The sequence below is a fragment of the Nomia melanderi genome, unplaced genomic scaffold (genome assembly GCF_051020985.1).
Source record: "Nomia melanderi isolate GNS246 unplaced genomic scaffold, iyNomMela1 scaffold0217, whole genome shotgun sequence".
Taxonomy (NCBI): Eukaryota; Metazoa; Arthropoda; class Insecta; order Hymenoptera; family Halictidae; genus Nomia; species Nomia melanderi.
In genome coordinates this window covers 43,909-62,455 of record NW_027475332.1, presented here as the reverse complement: position 1 = coordinate 62,455, position 18,547 = coordinate 43,909, and the positions used below count along the sequence as shown (strand labels likewise).

General features: G+C 41.9%; 1 pseudogene; it reads left to right on the top strand.

Annotated features, from left to right (window-relative positions):
* The first annotated feature begins 264 nt into the window (after positions 1–264).
* On the top strand, positions 265–445 carry LOC143175835 (U2 spliceosomal RNA; annotated as a pseudogene).
* Positions 446–18,547: the final 18,102 nt, after the last annotated feature.

The following is an 18,547-nucleotide window of genomic DNA, read 5'->3' as shown; positions in this document are numbered from 1 at the left end:
TCTACGCTACTATTATTTATTTATTTATATAATTTATTCTAGTTTGGCTATTTATTCGATTAACTATCTACTTCCACTAGTATATACATATTCAGACTCTTGCTAGATTCATATAAATGCTAAGGTGTTTATGAGATAAGAGCCACCGCCGATTGAGATCTGAAAATAGCGACAGACGCTATAGAGTTATATCAACTATTTTGCCTTCGCCATAAAGGCGCTACTATGTATCCACTCCCAGCCAAACAATGTAAGGCTGGGGGAACATTCTTTGTGAATAAAGCGCTTTTTATCTGTTCTTATCAGCTTAATATCTGATACACTCCGCATCGCGGAGTCAGAAAATTAACGCGATTTTTGGATTCAGGCGGATCGCTAGGGCTCGCTCCACTTCCGCCGTGAGTCGGTCCGGCACTGCAGTGCCGCCAGAAACGGCTCAATTAGCGCTGCTAATTAGAGCTCTTATTTTTTTTCACCTGCTGGACCGACTCGGGACTCCAAAGAGTAAGCCCCTTAATATTCTGGCTCCGCGAAGTCCCGAAATCTCGGTAAATTCACCCGCCGCGGTACTACGCAACAGTGCGGGCCGAGTTGCGATCGGGCGTGTGCGCGGCAAGGTCTGTTCACGATCAGTGCTCGAGGTGTTGTGCGGTAAAGTGTGATAAAGTGCCTTCGCCACGGGACCGGATCAAGCCTGCGCGGGAGTACACCTGCGCCGCCCACCTGCGCGGGAGGATCACCCGCGCATCACCACCTGCGCCGCCCACCATCCTGCTTCCGTGGACAACCGAGGGAGAGGACGACCAGGGTCTACTGAGGGTCTAAGAGGGTCCTAGGACAACCAGCCCTCTACTTGGACGCCAACAACCACCACAGGCCAACCCCATCAGCCCTGGTCTTCCTCTACGTGGGTCACCCAACACCGCTACGACCCACCAGGACTTGGCCATCGGCAACCCCGACGGGAAGGACGGCTCGCCTGATCCACGTCTACCTCCGCTGGATCAGGAATCAGGAGCGAGGTGTTATTCCCCTCGGAGAGAGCTCCTGCATCGCTGGACTCCTGCGCCGAGTGAGTCTCTCTTCTCTTTCTATCCCCCCGGCAGTGAGGAGGGTAACGCAGCCGGTCTCCAGCCGTCTGCGGTGCTCGAATCATCGTCGGTAGTCCTCTACCTTACCCCTACGCGTCCACCCACTCCTCCGATCTCTCTCATCCGTTGAAGTGTATCAACGGACCGGGACGCGTGAGGTCCGAGTCGAGTGGCGCCTCCACTTCCTTCTTTTCCCTTCAGTCACCGCCCGCGTGGAGGCTGACTCCACTCACCCGTTAGTTAGTGCAGTCCTCGGTGGAGTGGGTGATTCCGTCGCTCTTCCTCCATCGAGATCGCTGCACTCCTCCGTAACCGTCACCTGTTAGTCTCCCTACCGACTGCCACGTCGGAGGCTGTCATTTTTCCAGGCAGTCTTCGACACCGGACTTAGTGCCGGCGGAGTCAGTAGGGTGTTAGCGCGTGGCGGTATTCCTTCTGTCGCTTTGGACTTAGTTTTCTCTTCTCTTCCTCTGTTATTCCCACTCTGTCTATCCTCCCCGTTTCGCCTCGCTGTGGCACTTAGAAATATTTGCCACAGCAACTCTGTCTCTTCTTCTGTCTCACTTAGCGTAGGACTTAGTCTTAAGAGCGATGCAGGACCGCGGTGATAGTGCGTCAGTCACCTCCTGCACTACCGAGGGGAGTAATAATCTCGCCCTGGTGACTCCCTTCCCGGCGGAGTTCCGATGCCCTGCCTGCTTCGGTGTCCCCGGGATCAGGATGAGTGGAGTGTACAAGTCCCACACGGATTTGACAAAGCACGCCCGGAAACATCATCCGGGCGTTGTATTGACGTACAAGTGTCGTGAGTGCAGCTTCACCGGCGATGGGAGGTATCCTATCAAGGTGGAGAGGCTGCACCGCGACTTTTTACACAAATCCGACCAACAGAACAATCCGTGTGGGACTTGTACAGTTCCCGTGACAGGTTCGACCGGTTCGAGCAACACCTCTCGTCGGGGGAGTTCCGCGTTATTCGCCTCCGTAGAACCGCGCGCTGTTGCGTTAGCTGCTGCCAATTTGGCGGCCCAGTCCCCGCCCCCGCAAACGACGTGCGCCGCGACGTAGCCGCCCACCCACACCCTTTCTACGACGAGGGATTCAACGGGGACGGCAATCACCACCTGCACGACGCGGCGCACAATGGCGGCAGCGGCAACAACAACGGCAACAGCTAAAACATCTGCAACTACGACGGGGACAACAACGAGGACTACGAGGACGACGACGAAGACGACGACAACGTGACCGGCGGCTAGGGGGGGGGGGGCAAAGCGCGGCCCTGAAGCCGGTCCAGCACTCCCACGCTAACCATCACCATTGGGCCGACTACCAGCGCCCGGCCCGCGCCCCCGACCCCTCGCCACACAACCAATCTACACCAAACCCAAGGGAACGCTACCGGTCAATAAGAGCGGCAGCCCGCTGCGGCGATCGGGGTCGACTGCTCCTATGACATCGCCGCCGGCTGCAAGGGCGCCTGCTACCGGGAGGGGCTCCGATCCCTCAGCCGCTACCACAACGAGGCTCACCCCACCGGGCAGAAGAACGGCCCCCGCTACCAGGGGGTCGACTGGCACCCCTCCAGCGAGGACCCCACCCGTCAAGACCCCGCCCACCACCACCCAAGGGCGGGTGACACGGGGTACGAGGGGTGCCAGCGCCCCGGTGGAGGTGGGCAGAAGAACCACCACCACCACACGGGGGACGGAAGCGGCTCCGACCGGAGCCAGAAGAACGCCCCCGAGATCAGGAGGGACACCCACCGCCCAAACTCCATCTCCAAGGGCGGTGGCTCAAGGGAAGGGTCCCTCCAGCGGCCCATCACCACCTCGGGCCGCTCAAAGGAAACCCTCGGGGGTAAGGACAGCGGCTTCGCCATCATACGCCGCCGTCACAGCGGGCACCCCTTCCCACACGTCACCTCCCTCGCCGATAGACGTCGCGCCGGAAAGGGGGCTGCGTACAGCAACCAGGGCCACCCCTACACCGCCCGGGCCATCACCACCACCACCAAGACGCAGCCCCCCACCGAGGAAGCACCGTAGCCCCAGGACGCCGCCGACCATCCGATAATGACCCCCCTGCCTATTGTAGGAGGAGCGATGGTAGCCAGGCCGCTACCACCATCTCCAGCGGCCCCGCTCCTCCCACCCATCGAAGAGGTGGAGGTGCCACAGCCGGCCGGGGCAGCCGCAACCCCGGAATCATCACCGGAGCCGTGGCGAATCGCCGCTGGATCCCGCCGACGCCACCACCGCGGGATCCTGTTGTCGAGCTCGTCGTCCGAAGAGGAGGCGCAGCCGCTGCCGCCAGAGAAGAGGACGACGACGCCTCCTCTACCACCGCGAGAAAAGTCCCCCGCCCGGCCGCCACCGGGCAGCAGCAGCAGCAGCAACAACAACAACAGCGCCGCGCACAATAACGCGCATCGGCCTGGAGCAGGGTGCTCCGGGGCGCCCTCGGTGAGTAGCGTAACATCGTTTAGCCTTTCGCTACTCCCGAGTGTCCCACGTAGTGCCCCCGGCTCCCTTTTTACTTTGCGGGAAGGGGTAGTTTTAAATCGCGCGGGGAGGAATAATCGGAGGCCCGTCACCGTTGATGTAACCGTGAGGGGTGCTCCTGCCTCCGCGACGGAGGCGATCGCACCTGCGAGAAGTCGCAGAACGACCGCACCCTCGCGTGCCTCGGGACCTCGTGAGCCCAGGCGTCCTGCGGCATCCGGGCATTCCTCTCGAAGAAGGGGCGCCATCCGGCCTTTGGTTGGGGAAGCGTTTCCTTCGGAGAGAGAGTTGCTGATCGGCATTGCGCAGAACGCTGGCTCCCTGGAGCAGCTGGAGGATGTTGCGAGGGAAATCGCAGCATACCTGCAGGGCTTCAGAGTCGGGGGACCGACCACGAGAGGAGGCGGGACGGATAGGCCCCAACGGCTTGCGAGAGCTAGGGGCGTGTCGGGCGACCAAGCGGCTCGCGGTTCGAACGGTCACCGCGATCGTCCTGTGTTGGCAGGTGGACCAACGCGGGGAGACCAGGTAAGGGAGGCTACGCGGATACAACGGCTCTTCAGGCAGAACCGCCGGCGTGCTGTTCAGGAGGTGCTCATGGGCCCGTCCTTGCACTGCAAAGTGCCTAAGGACAGGGTACATGAGTATTTTCTCAACATGTACTTACCGGCGGGGAACCTGGGAGCTAGGCCTCCCCCGCCTTCCATCGAGGCTCCAGACGAGGCCAGCAATGTGGCCTTGGTGAAGCTCTTAAAAATGAGTGAGGTAGATCGTCGGATCAGGCGTATGACAAACTCTGCGCCCGGTCCCGACGGTCTAACTTACAATGATCTAAAAAGGGCAGATCCGGGGTCACATTTGCTGACCTCATTGTTCAATTTGTGTCTTCGTCTGGAGTCGGTCCCCTCGTGTTGGAAAATTTCCAACACTGTGCTTGTGCACAAAAAGGGCGATAGCCACGACCTGTCAAAACTGGCGACCGCTGGCCATATCTGACACGACCCCGAAGCTCTCCGCCGCTGTTCTGGCTGACCGTCTCGTCGCGTGGTCGGTCCAGAACAAGCGCCTAAGTCCCGCGCAAAAGGGCTTCTTGCCGTACGAGGGGTGTTATGAACATAACTTCGTGCTGCAGGGGGCCCTTACAGACGCTCGCAGGTGGCGGCGTCAGGCAGTGGTGGCGTGGTTGGACCTACTGGGACCTCGGCGGGTTACACGCTGCACGGCCATCGGCACAGTGTCCTGGCGTACGCGGACGATCTCGCGTTGATCGCCGACACCCCGGAGGGTATGGAAACGCTGCTAAAGGCAGTGGATGCTGCGGCGAGTGGCATCGGATTGCAGTTTAATCCCGCAAAATGCGCGACCCTCCACCATCGTGGTAGGGGGCCGCGCGAGATCCGTCCACTCGCTTCACCATCCAGGGTCAGGAAATGCGCGCCCTGGCAGCCGGTAAGACCTACGAACACCTGGGCGTTCCCACAAGGTTTCAGGTCCGTTAAACCCCACTGTTGACGATCGAAGAGCTGGTCCAGGACCTGCAGGCCGTCGACCGTTCCCTCTTGGTCCCGTGGCAGAAGGCCGAGACCGTGGCAGCTTTTATACTGCCACGCCTCGACTTCTACCTGCGGGGAGCCCACGCGGAGAAACGTCCCTTAATTACTGTCGACAAAGAGATTCGACGTATGGCCAAGTCCTGGCTCAACCTCCCGCAGCGGGCCAGTCTTTTGACGGCGGATGATGCGGTGGTCAGGGAGTTGAACTGGAACTCGCTGCGCGAGGCTGTAGCCAGGAAAATCGGCCATACCAACCCGTCGAACAATGACCTGGCCGAGTACCACTCTGGTTCGCTGAAGGGGTACTTCGCCAGGGACGGGGGGGACATTTCTTCGCTGTGGTCGAGGGCACGGAACGCGGCACGCAGGAGTCGGGACCTGCTCGGATTGCGTTGGCAGTGGAGCGAGGAGAGATCTGAGCTCGCGATTACGCTCAGTGGTTCTCGCGATCGGGAGACCATTGTCCCGCCCGTGGCGAGGGTCCAGATGATTCGCCGATTGCGGATGGCAGTGGTAGAATATTACCACCAACGCCTTCAGCGTAAGAAGGACCAGGGGAAGGTATTCGGGGTGTCGTCGCGGAGTGGTGCTTCAAACCACTTCCTCCGCGGCGGCAACTTCACCCGCTTCGCCGATTGGCGCTTCATTCACCGAGCTCGTCTTGACGTCTTGCCTCTTAACGGGGCAAGACGCTGGGGTGAGGGTGATAAGCGTTGTCGGCGCTGTGGGGCGGAGCTCGAATCCCTTCCCCACGTCCTTTGCCACTGTCGTCTGCATTCGGCGGCCTGGCAACTTCGCCACGATGCGGTGGTTTCCCGCATCGCTAAGGCCTGCCGGCTCCCAGGGGAATTAAGGGTTAACCGGACGGTCGAGGGCATCGACGGGGATCTGGGGGCTCTTAGGCCTGACATCGTTGTCAGGCACGAGCCCTCAAGGAGCATCGTCATCGTCGATGTTACCGTGCCCTTCGAGAACGAATATATTTCATTCGAGGAGGCCAGGGCGCGAAAGATACAGAAGTAAAAGCCCCTGGCCGACGTTCTCGGAGGGCGCGGTTATCGGGTGGCGGTCTCCGCGATCGTCGTCGGTGCCCTCGGCTCCTGGGATCCGGCCAATGAGTCGGTGTTGAAGATTTTGCGTATCGGTAATCGGTACGCATCTCTGATGCGCCGGCTCATTGTGTCGGATATTGTCCGGTGGAGCCGGGATATCTACGTGGAGCACGTCTCGGGAGTTCGCCAGTATCGCGAGGCCCTCACTGAGGATGTCCCGGCCCCTGATCCAGGCCGACCCATTTAAGAACTGCGGGGGTCAACTCCCCCGACTTAGGTAGAGGAGCAGCAGGCGGAGGCAGCGATAGGGTAAGTACAAAAGTTGATACCTAACCATTAACCAAGTGTCTGTGCGCTATATTTTATTATTTTAATAACTATGGAATTTTAACTAACAACCTATACTTATGCACTTTGCTTTTAATATTTTCAACTATCCCTCTTAATCTTTTAACTATCTATTTTAATTCTTGCTTCTCTCTTTTTTATGCTATCTATTATTATTTGTTTTAATTAAACTACTACTTTTCTTCTGTTTTATTTATCGACTTTTGACATTACTTAACCGCTTTTTATCAATCTTTAGTTTTCTTATTTTACTAGTGATGGGACACTGGTTCTTTTTAATCTATCAACTTTCGTACTCTTTCTATTCATTTCATATTATAGCACAGTTATCCTTCCACAGCTGTAACAGCCAGGTGTTTGCCAATTTATTTATCTATTTATTATTATTTACTTATTTATTGTTTTAACTATTTACATATTTATTTATCCACCTATTTGTCCATTGTTTTAGCTATTTATATATTTCTTTATTTATGTATTTATTTATTTATTTATTTATTTGTCTATTTATTTAACTATCCATTTATTTATTTATTTATTTATTTATTTATGTATTTGTCTATTTATTTAACTTTCTATTTATTTATTTATTTATTTATTTATTTATTTATTTGTCTATTTATTTAACTATATATCTAATTATTCATTTATTCATTTATTCATTTATTCATTTATTCATTTATTCATTTATTCATTTATTCATTTATTCATTTATTCATTTATTCATTTATTCATTTATTCATTTATTCATTTATTCATTTATTCATTTATTCATTTATTCATTTATTCATTTATTCATTTATTCATTTATTCATTTATTCATTTATTCATTTATTCATTTATTCATTTATTCATTTATTCATTTATTCATTTATTCATTTATTCATTTATTCATTTATTCATTTATTCATTTATTCATTTATTCATTTATTCATTTATTCATTTATTCATTTATTCATTTATTCATTTATTCATTTATTCATTTATTCATTTATTCATTTATTCATTTATTCATTTATTCATTTATTCATTTATTCATTTATTCATTTATTCATTTATTCATTTATTCATTTATTCATTTATTCATTTATTCATTTATTCATTTATTCATTTATTCATTTATTCATTTATTCATTTATTCATTTATTCATTTATTCATTTATTCATTTATTCATTTATTCATTTATTCATTTATTCATTTATTCATTTATTCATTTATTCATTTATTCATTTATTCATTTATTCATTTATTCATTTATTCATTTATTCATTTATTCATTTATTCATTTATTCATTTATTCATTTATTCATTTATTCATTTATTCATTTATTCATTTATTCATTTATTCATTTATTCATTTATTCATTTATTCATTTATTCATTTATTCATTTATTCATTTATTCATTTATTCATTTATTCATTTATTCATTTATTCATTTATTCATTTATTCATTTATTCATTTATTCATTTATTCATTTATTCATTTATTCATTCATTCATTTATTCATTCATTCATTTATTCATTTATTCATTCATTCATCTATTCATTCATTCATCTATTCATCTATTCATTTAGTCATTTAGTCATTTAGTCATTTATTCATTTATTCATCTATTCATCTATTCATCTATTCATCTATTCATCTATTCATCTATTCATCTATTCATTTATTCATTTAGTCATTTAGTCATTTAGTCATTTAGTCATTTAGTCATTTAGTCATTTAGTCATTTAGTCATTTAGACATTTAGTCATTTAGTCATTTAGTCATTTAGTCATTTAGTCATTTAGTCATTTAGTCATTTAGTCATTTAGTCATTTAGTCATTTAGTCATTTAGTCATTTAGTCATTTAGTCATTTAGTCATTTAGTCATTTAGTCATTTAGTCATTTAGTCATTTAGTCATTTAGTCATTTAGTCATTTAGTCATTTAGTCATTTAGTCATTTAGTCATTTAGTCATTTAGTCATTTAGTCATTTAGTCATTTATTTATTTATTCATTTACTTATGTATTTATTTATTTATTTATTTATTTATTTATTTATTTATTTATTTATTTATGTTATTTCTATTGTATTCGCTAATCTTAATCTATATGTATCTATTTATTTATTTATTATTTTAACGTATTCTTTTATTTTAATTTATGTTTATTTGCCTACTCAGCTATCTACTTGTATGTATCTATATGCGATATAGCCAAGGCCGCAACTAGGCGGTTCTAGATAACTTTTATCATAACTAAAATTAATATATTAATTAGCCATCGCCATAAAGGCGCTACTATGTATCCACCCCGGCCGAAGCATGTAAGGCCGGGGGAACATGTTCTGAAATAAACGCCTTATAACACACATACAGATCGCTTCTCGGCCTTATGGCTAAGACAAAAATGTACTCGTATAAACCACATCGAGATCGCTTCTCGGCCTTATGGCTAAGATCAAAGTGTACTCGCATAACACACATCCAGATCGCTTCACTGGTTTATGGCTAAGGTCAAAGTATACTCGCATAAAACAAATCCAGATCGGTTCTCGGCTGTATGGCTAAGATCAAAGTGTAATCGCATAACACACATCCAGATCCCTTCTCAGTCTTATGGGTAAGATTAAAGTGTACTCACATGACACACATCCAGATCGCTTCTCGGCCTTATAGAAAAGATCAAAGTGTAGTCGATTAACCCATATCCAAATCGCTGCTCGGCCTTATGGGTAAGATCAAAGTGTACTCGCATTACACACATCCAGGACGCTTCACGGACTCATGAATAAGATCAAAGTGGATTCGATTTACCCATATCCAAATCGCTGCACTGCCTTATGGGTAAGATCAAAGTGTACTTGCATAACACACAACCAGATCGCTTCTCCGCCTTATGGCTAGGATCAAAGTGTACCCGAATGACCCAAATCCAGATCGCTCCCTGGCCTTATGCATAACATCAAAGTGTACTCACATGACACACATCCAGATCGCTTCTCGGCCTTATAGAAAAGATCAAAGGGTAGTCGATTAACCCATATCCAAATCGCTGCTCTGCCTTATGGGTAAGATCAAAGTGTACTCGCATAACACACCTGCAGATCACTTCTCGGCCTTATGACTAAGAACAAAGTGTACTCGCATAACACACATTCACATCGCTTCTCGGCCTTATGGCTAAGTACAAAGTGTACTCGCATAACAGACATCCAGATCGCTTCACTGGTTTATGGCTAAGGTCAAAGTATACTCGCATAACACATATCTAGATCCTTTCTCGGCCGTATGGCTAAGATCAAAGTGTAATCGCATAACACACATCCAGATCGCTTCTCGGCCTTATGGGTAAGCTCAAAGTGTACTCACACGACAAACATCCAGATCGATTCTCGGCCTTACGGATAAGATCAGATTGTACTCGCATAACAAACATCCATATCGATTCTCGGCCTCATGCCTAAGATCAAAGTATACTCGCATGACACACATCCAGATCGCTTCTCGGCCTTATGGCGAAGTTCAAAGTGTACTCGAATAACCCAAATCCAGATCGCTTCTCGGCCGTATGGCTAAGATAAGAGCGTACTAGCATAACACACATCCAGATCACTTCTCGCCCTTATGGCTAACATCAAACTGTACTCGCATAACACACATCCAGATCGCTGCTCCGCCTTATGGCTAAGATCAAAGTGTACTCGCCCAACACACATTCAGATCGCTGCTCTGCCGTATGGCTAAGAGCAAAGTGTACTCGCATAACCCTAATCCAGGACGCTTCTCGGCCTTATGGCTAAGGTAATAGTGTACTCGAATAACACACATACAGAACGCTTCACGGGCTTATGGCTAAGATCAAAGTGTACTCGCATAACAAACATCCAGAACGCTTTACGGGCTTATGGCTAAGATCAAAGTGTACGCGAATAACCCAAATCCAGATCGCTTCTCGGCCATATGGCAAAGATCAAAGTGTACTCGATTACCCCAAATCCAGATCGCTTCTCGGCATTATGGCTAAGGTAATAGTGTACTGGAATAACACACATACAGAACGCTTCACGGGCTTATGGCTAAGATCAAAGTTTACCCGAATAACCCGAATCCACATCGCTTCTCGGCCTTATAACTAAGATAAAAGTGTACACGCATAAAACGCATCCAGATCGCTTCTCGGCCTTATGGCTAAGAGCAAAGTGTATTCGCATAACACACATCCAGAACGCTTCTGGGCCTTATGGCCAAGATCAAAGTGTACACGAATAACCCTAATCCAGATCGCTGCTCGGCCGTATGGCTAAGATCAGAGTGTACTCGCATAACACACATGCAGAACGCTTCTCGGCATTACGGCTAAGATCAAATTGTACACGAATAACTCAAATGCAGATCTCTGCTCGACGGTATGGCTAAGATCAAGTGCACCCGCATAACCCAAATCCAGATCGCTTCTCGGCCTTATGGCTAAGATGAAAGTTTCCTCACATAATCCATATCCAGATTGCTTCTCGGCGTTAAGGCTAAGAGCAAAGTGTTTTCGCATAACACTAATCCAGATCGCTTACCGGCCTTATGGCTAACATCACTGTGTACTCGAATAACCCAAATACAGATCGCTTCTCGGCCTTATGGCTAAGATCAAAGTGTACTCTCATTACACACATCCAGATCGCCTCTCATAAAAAGAATACCACTAATAAAACTATGAAAACAATATACGATTATATAAAACTATTTAAAGCTATAGAAATCTATTATAACCATATTTTAATTATATAAAACTACATAAAACAATATCAATCTATATAAAACTATATAAAACTCTATAAAACTAAAATAAAACTATATAAATCGATTAACTTATATAAAACAGTATAAAACAACATAAATCAATGTAAAGCTGTATAAAACTATATAAAACTGTAAAAACCTATATAAAACGTTATAAAGCCATATAAAACTATATGGAACCAATAGAAATGTATAAACAAAAATACAAAAATATAGAACTATATAAAATTATTTAAAACTACATAGAACTATATAAAACTATATAAAACAATATAAAACTATATTAAACTATATAAAACTATACAAAACAATATAAAATTATATAGAGTTATATAAAACTATATAAAGCTTTGTAAAACTAATAAAAATATATAAAAGTATGTAAAGCTATGTAAATCTATATAAAACTATATGAAACTGTATAAAACTATATCAAACTAATGAAACTAATAAAACTATAAGAAACTATATATATCTATATGAAACTATATAAAACTATGGAAAACTAACAAAACTGTATAAAACATTATAAAACTCTGTAAAACTCTATAAAACTGTATAAAACTATAGAAATCCATATAAAACTAATAAATCTATATAAAACTAAGTAAAATTCTATAAAACTACATAAAACTACATAAAATTAATAAATCTATATACAACTATATGAATGTATATAAAACTATATAAAACTATCTAAAACTAATAAAACTATATGAAACTATCTAAAACTATATAAAACTATGTAAATCTACATAAAACTAAGGAAAATTATATAAAACTATATAAAACTATATAAAACTATATATAACTATACAAAACTATATGAAATTACTAAAACTATATAAAACTATATAAAACGATATAAAACTGTATAAAACTATGTAAAACTTCATAAAACTAAATAAAACTATACAAAACTATATAAAACCATATAAAAATATATTAAACTATATAAAACTATATAAAACTAATAAAACTATATAAAAATACATAAAACTATATAAAACTATATAAAACTATATAAATCTAAATAATTCTATGTAAAACTATGTAAAACTATGTAAAACAACATAAAACCATGTAAAAGTATATAAAACAAACAATACTATATATAACTACATAAAAATGTATAAAACTATATAGAACTATATAAAACTATATAAAACTATATAAAACTATATGAAACTATACAAAACTATATAAAACTATGCAAATCTATATAAAACAGTATAAAACTATATAATAGTATATAAAACTATATAAAACTAAGAAAAATTATATAAAACCACATAAAACTATATAAAACGATGTAAAACGATATAAAACTATATAAAAGCATATGAAACAATGAAATTCTATTAAAACTATATACAACTATATAAAACTATATAGAACTATATAAAGCTATATAAAACTATGTAAAACTGTATAACTCTATATAAAACTATATATACCTATATAAAACTAAGAAAACAATATGAAACCTTATAAAACTATATAAAACTATATAAGCCTTATTAGCCATAAGGCCTAGAAGCGATCTGGATTTGGGTTATGCGAGTACAATTTGATCTTCGCTATAAGGCCGAAAAGCGATGTGGATGTCTGTTGTGCGAGTACACTTTGATCTTAGCCATAAGGCCGAGAGGCGATCTGGAGGTGTATTATGAGAGTACACTTTGACCTTAGTCATAAAGCCGAAAAGCGATCTGGATTTGATTTATTCGAGTACACTTTGATGTTAGCCATAAGGGCGAGAAGCGTTCTGGATGTGTGTTATGCGAGTACACTTTGATCTTAGCCATACAGCCGAGCAGCGATCTGGATTTGGTTAATTCGTGTACACTCTGGTCTTAACCATAAGGCGGAAAAGCGATCTGGATTTGGGTTATTCGAGTACACTTTGATCTTAGCCATAAGGTCAAAAATCGATCTGGATGTCGGTTATTCGAGTACACTTTGATCTTAGCGATAAGGCCGAGAAGCGATCTGGATTTGGGTTATTCGTGTACACATTGATCTTAGCCATACAGCCGACAAGCGATCTGGATGTGTGTTATGCGAGAACACTTTGATCTTAGCCATACATCCGAGCAGCGATCTGGATTTGGTTAATTCGTGTACACTCTGGTCTTAACCATAAGGCGGAAAAGCGATCTGGATTTGGGTTATTCGAGTACACTTTGATCTTAGCCATAAGGTCAAAAATCGATCTGGATGTCGGTTATTCGAGTACACTTTGATCTTAGCGATAAGGCCGAGAAGCGATCTGGATTTGGGTTATTCGTGTACACATTGATCTTAGCCATACAGCCGACAAGCGATCTGGATGTGTGTCATGCGAGTAGACTTTCATCTTAGGCATAAGGCCGAGTAGCGAACTGGATTTGGGTTATGCGAGTACACTTTGATCTTAGCCATAAGGCCGAGAAGCTAACTGGATACGGTTTTTTCGAGTACACTTTGATCTTAGCCATAAGGCCGAGAAGCGATCTGTAGATGTGTCATGCGAGTACACTTTGATCTTAGCTATGAGGCCGAGAAGCGATCTGGATTTGGGTTATTCGACTACAGTTTGATCTGAGCCATAAGACCGTGAAGCGACCTGGACGTGTGATATGCGAGTACACTTTGATCCTAGCCACAATGCCGAGAAGCGATCTGGATGTGTGCTATGCGAGTACACATTGATCTTGGTCATATGGCCGAGAAGCGACCTGGATGTGTGTTATGTGAGTACACTTTGATGTTAGCCATAAGGCCGAGAAGCCGTCTGGATATGTGTTAAGCGAGTACACTTTGATCTTAGCCTTAAGGCCGAGAAGCGATCTGGATGTGTGTTATGCGACTAAACTTCGATCTTTGCCATAATGCCGAGCGGCGATCTGGATCCGTGTTATGCGAGCACACGTAGATATTAAACATAATGCCGAGAAGCGATCTGGAACTGTGTTTTGCGAGTTTTCTATAATTTTATACAGTTTTATACAGTATTGTATAGTATATTATAGTTCTATGTTATTTTATACAGTTTTAAGTAGTATTATACATGTTTCTATAGTATTATGTTGTTTTACGCCGTTTTACATTGTTTTGTATTCCTTTTTATTGTATTTCACCTTTTACATTGTGCTATGCAGTTATATATATTATTGTGAAGTTTTGTGTGGTTTTATATAGTTTTATACAGTTTTATATAGTTTTATATAGTTTTATATAGTTTTAGTAGTTTCATATACTTTGGTATATTTCCATGTAGTTTTATTAGTTTTACATAGTTTTATATAGTTTTATTTAGTTTTATACAGTTTTATGTAGTTTAATATAGTTTGATTAGTTTTACATAGTTTTATATAGATTTATATAGTTTTATATAGTTTTATATAGTTTTTTATAGTTTTATATAGTTTAATACAGGTTTATAGAGTTTTACATAGTTTCATTAGTTTCACATAGTTTTATATATTTTTATATCGTTTTTTATATTTTTATATAGTTTTGTATAGTTTTCCTTAGTTTTATGTAGATTTACACAGTTCTATACAGTTTTACATAGTTTTATATAGTTTTATATAGTTTTATATAGTCTTGTATAGTTTTATATAGTTTTATGTAGTTTCATATACTTTTACATAGTTTTATATAGCTTTATACAGTTTTAGATAGATTCATATAGTTTTATATAGTTTTATATAGTTTTATACAGTTTTATATCGTTTTATATAGTTTTATATAGTTTTAGTAATTTTATATAGTTTTGTATAGTTTTATATAGTTTTATATAGTTTTACATAGCTTTACATAGTTTTATGTAGTTTCATATACTTTTACATAGTTTTATATAGCTTTATATAGTTTTAGATAGTTTTATATAGTTTTATATAGTTTTATATAGTTTTCTATAGATTTATAAGGTTTTATATAGTTTTATTAGATTTACACAGTTTTATATAGTTTTATATAGCTTTATATAGTTTTATATAGTTTTATATAGTTTTATATAGTTTTATATTGTTATATAATGTTTTATATAGATTTGTATAGTTTTATATAGTTTTGCTAGTTTTATATAGTTTTATATAGTTTCTTACAGTTTTATAAAGCTTAATATAGTTTTATATTGGTTTATATAGTTTTATAGAGTTTTATACAGTTTTATATAGTTTTGTATAGTTTTATATAGTTTTACACAGTTCTATAGATTTTTATATAGGTTTATATAGTTTTGTTAGTTTTATATAGTTTTATATAGTTTTATATGTTTTTATATAGTTTTATACAGTTTTATATAGCTGTATATAGTTCTACATACTTTTATATAGCTTTATATAGTTTTATTTAGTTTTATACAGCTTTGATTAGTTTTATATACTTTGATATAGTTTTATATAGTTGATATAGTTTATACAGTTCCATACAGTTTTATATATTCTTATATAGTTTTATATAGTTTTATATAGTTCCTTACAGTTTTATATAGCTTTATTTAGTTTTATATAGATATATATAGTTTTATATAGCTTTATATAATTTTATATAGTGTTATACACTTTTATATAGTACTATATAGTTGTACATAGTTTTATATAGCTTTATATATTTTCATATAGTTTTATACAGTTTTATATAGTTTTGTATAGTTTTATATAGTTTTATACAGTTCTATAGAGTTTTATATAGGTTTATATAGTTTTGTTAGTTTTATATAGTTTTATATGGTTTTATTTAGTTTTATATGGTTTTATATAGTTTTATATAATTTCATATAGTTTTATATAGTTTTGTTAGTTTCATATAGTTTTATACAGTTTTATATAGTTTTGTATAGGTTTATATAGTTTTACATAGTTTTATATAATTTTGTATAGCTTTATATTGTTTTATATAGTTTTATACAGTTTTGTATAGTTTTGTATAGTTTTATGTAGTTTTATATAGTTTTATATGGTTGTGTTAGTTTTATATAGTTTTAAATAGTTTTATATAGTTTTGTTAGTTTTATATAGTTTTATACCGTTTTATACAGTTTTATATTGTTTTTTATAGTGTTATATAGTTTTATAGAGTTTTATGTAGTTTTACATAATTTTATTAGCTTTATATATGCATATATGCATGCATTGTCGGTAGGAGGCCCTGGCCCATGAATCTGTGCAGCGGGAACGACCTCGGACCACCAGGGGCCGAGAAAATCATCGTCTCATGGGGCCGGACTGTTAGGGTCAGGGTAAAATCCAATATATATTTGGTGATATCTCGGGTGCTATTAGAGATAGCGCAATAAACCAAAGTGAATTATCTGCAGGAGACCCTGGCGCATGAATCTGTGCAGTGGGAACGACCTCGGATCACCAGGGTCCGAGAAAATCACCGTCTCATGTGGCCGGACTGTCATGGTCAGGGAAAAATCCAGGATGTATCTGATGATATCTCGGGTGCTATTAGAGAAAGCGCGATATATCAAAGTGCATTGTCTGCAGGAGGCCCTGGCGCATGAATCTGTGCAGCGGGAACGACCTCGGACCACCAGGGCCCGAGAAAACCACCGTCTCATGGGGCCGTACTGTCAGGGTAAGGGAAAAATCCAATATATATCTGGTGATATCTCGGGTGCTATTAGATATAGCGCAGTAAATCAAAGTGCATTGTCTGTAGGAGGCACTGGCGAATCAATCTGTGCAGCAGGAACGACCTCGGACCACCAGGGGCCACGAAAATTGCAGATATTCGGAATCCGTCATCCAAGGTCATGTAAAAATCCAGCATATATCTGGTGATATCTCGGGTGCAATTACAGATAGCGCAATAAACCAAAGTGAATTATTTGCATGGGGCCCTGGCGCATGAGTCTGTGCAGCGGGAACGACCTCGGTCCACCAGGGGCCGAGAAAATTACAGATATTCGGAATCCGTCAACCAAGGTCATGTAAAAATCCAGCGTATATCTGGTGATATCTCGGGTGGTATTAGAGATAGCGCAATAAATCAACGTGCATTGTCTGGAGGAGGCCCTCGCGCATGAATGGGTGCAGCGGGATCGACCTCGGACCACCAGGGGTCGAGAAAACCACCGACGCATGGGGCCGGACACCCAAGGTCATGTGAAAATCCAGCATATATCTGGTGATATCTCGGGTGCTATTAGAGATAGAGCAATAAACAAAAGTGCATTGTCCGTAGGAGGCCCTTGCGCATGAATCTGTGCAGCGGGAACGAACTTAGACAACCTGGGCCCGAGAAAACCACCGACTCATGGGGCCGGACTGTCAGGGTCAGGGTAAAATCCAATATATATCTGGTGTTATCTCGGGTGTTATTAGAGATAACGCAATAAACCAAAGTGCATTGTCCGTATGAGGCCCTTGCGCATGAATCTGGGCAGCAGGAACGGCCTCGGAGAACCAGGGGCCGAGAAAATTACAGATGTTCGGTATCCGTCACCCAAGGTCATGTAAAAATCCAGCATATATCTGGTGATATCGCGGGTGCAATTACAGATAGCGCAATAAACCAAAGTGAATTATCTGCATGGGGCCCTGGCGCATGAACCTGTGCAGCAGGAACGACCTCGCACCACCAGGGGCAGAGAAAACCACCGTCTCATGGGGCCGGACACTCAGGGACAGGGGAAAATCCAATATACATCTGGTGATATCTCGGGTGCTATTACAGATAGCGCAGTGATTCGAAGTGCATTGTCCGTAGGAGGCCCTTGCGCATGAATCTGTGCTGCAGGAAGAACCTCGGACTACCAGGGGCCGAGAAAATTACAGATTTTCTGTATCCGTCACCCAAGGTCATGTAAAAATCCAGCATATATCTGTTGATATCTCGGGTGCTATAACAGATAGCGCGATAAATCAAAGTGCATTGACTGCAGGAAGCCTTGGCGCACGATTCTGTGCAGCGGGAACGACCTCGGACCACCAGGGGCCGAGAAAACCACCGTCTCATGGGGCCGGACACTCAGGGTCGGGGAAAAATCCAATATATATCTGGTGATATCTCGGGTGCTATTAGAGATAGTACACTAAACCAAAGTGAATTATCTGCAGGAGGCCCGGGCGCTTGAATCTGTGAAGCGGGAACGACCTCGGACAACCAGGGGCCGAGAAAACCACCGTCTCATGGGGCCGGACTGTCAGGGTCAGGGAAAAATCCATTATATATCTGGTGATATCTCGGGTGCTATTACAGATAGCGCACTAAAC